Below are 2,151 nucleotides of genomic sequence, written 5' to 3'. Positions count from 1 at the left end.
GGCATCATCAACTTTCTTCACCACATTTGCTGATGCATCCATTTTGTCTTCAGCAATCATGTCGGGAAGGTGAGCATCATGGAATGTCAGTTTAATAGAACAAAGTGCTCTTGCATTGAGGGGGTACTTGAATAGAGACTCAATGTCCATCTGCTACCGTAATACTAAACCTATAAATATAAGAAAACATCCCAACCCAGTGCTGTCCAATTCCATAAGTTCAGCATTAGCCCCTAAGTCTGACACTGATCTACAAAGTCCTCCTCCATCTCACAAAACAAGCACAATGACGCCGACTGCCGGAGAAAAGCTGAATCAGTGAGCGTGTAAGCATCTCTGCATTGGCAGGGGTCTCCACACAGCTACTCCAGCACCCTGGGCTGCATCGGGGTAGGTCCATGTGGCTTCTCCTCAGGGATGTGTTGCAGGAAGTGAACCTTGCAAGCTGAAGCAGGGAAGTGGCTAAGGCAGCTGTACCTTGGTCTAACCATCAAAAAGCAAGAGATCTGAAAACTGGAAAAGTGAGACTCACCCAGTTATTTATTTCTCTACCGTTTAATTACTCCCACATGTGTTTATCAGCCAGGTTGGCACAATAAACCTTAACTATCTTGTGACCCTTCTCTTAGGGAATGTCCAATTGTCTACAGATGAGCTTTGGGTCTCTAACCTGACCCCATTGTTTGCATGGATGTATTTGTTTGTTTGTGGTCTTCTGATGTTGGATACCTGATCCTGTCAACACTTCGTGATCACACAGGCTGGTGTGTTTCTTCCAAGTGGGCTTTGTTGCTTCCCTGCTAGATGGCTGCTTTTTTAACTTCAAGCCTTTAAGACACAAGACACTATATCTTCTAATACCTGGGCACCATCAGCTTTTTTCACCACATTTACTTATGCACCCATTTTGACTTCAGTAATCATGTCAGGAAGGTGAGCCCCACTGAATGCCAGGTTATTAGAACAAAGTGTTCTTGCATCGAGGGAGGACTTGACTAGGGGCCCTATGTCCATCTGCTACTTAATACTTAACAACATTTAAATATAGACAGGATGTTTTCTTTTGTGTGTGTGTGTGAGACCAATGATTTATTTATTGCAAATACCTCTTTTTTCTCCAACAGCATAAGTGTAATTATACATGGGAATTAAGTCTACTATATTCATATTAAAAGACAACAGAGAATCTCAGTGTCATTAGAACAAGGCCAGAGACTGATTGTGAAACAGATCATCAATTACTCATAGGTAAGTTCAAGATGAAGATGAAGAAAACCCAAACAAGTCCATGTCAGCCAAAGTAAGACCTTGAATGCATCCCACCTGAAAATAAACAGTCTGAAGAGTAGATTTGACATATAGATCACTAATGATCAAAGATCCGATAAGTTGTGGGATGACATCAGTGACATACGTGAAGAAACCAAAATGAATAAAAAGAAGGACAACCCAATTGGTTATCAGAAGAGACTATCTAACTTGCTCTTGAATGAAGACAAGCTAAAACCATTGGAAAGAATGAGGAAGTATGAGAGCTTGAAAGAACATTGAAAAGAGAAGCTAGAAAAGATGAAGAAAGGGTATTATAATGAAATAAACAAAGACCAGGTGTTAGAAAATAAAAAGGGAAGAACTACAAGAAATTCAAACTAACTTGAGAATAGGATATGGGACAAGGGATAAAACTATTGCTGGTTGGAGAATACCAGGAAAAAGTTTGTTGTTAGGTGCCTGCAAGTTGGTTCTGACTCATCATGTCCCCATGTGCAACAGAATGAATCACTGCCCTGTTATGTGCCATCCTCACATAAGTTTGAATCTATTGTTGAAGCTGCTTTGTCACGTGTCGGGTTCAGGTTCTTCCTCTTTTTGCCTCTTCTGCAAAGCTTTCCTGACACAGCAGTCTTTCCCTCCTTTGGCTGCATGCAAGGAGGTGACTAGGCCCCTAATAGGCCCTGTCATTTCTTTTTCATTTTTTAATCGTTTTATTAAGGGCTCATACGACTCTTATCACAATCCATACATACATCAATTGTGTAAAGCACATGTGTAAATTCATTTCCTTCATCATTCTCAAAACATTTGCTCTCCACCTAAGCCCCTGGCATCAGCTCCTTATTTTCATCCCTCTCTCCCCCCTCGCCCCTCCCT

The sequence above is a fragment of the Echinops telfairi genome, unplaced genomic scaffold (genome assembly GCF_000313985.2).
Source record: "Echinops telfairi isolate 266 unplaced genomic scaffold, ASM31398v2 ScPeMD7_2;HRSCAF=8, whole genome shotgun sequence".
In the NCBI taxonomy this organism is placed as follows: Eukaryota; Metazoa; Chordata; class Mammalia; order Afrosoricida; family Tenrecidae; genus Echinops; species Echinops telfairi.
The sequence above is the reverse complement of the archived record's forward strand: the minus strand, read 5'-3'. Positions refer to the sequence as shown.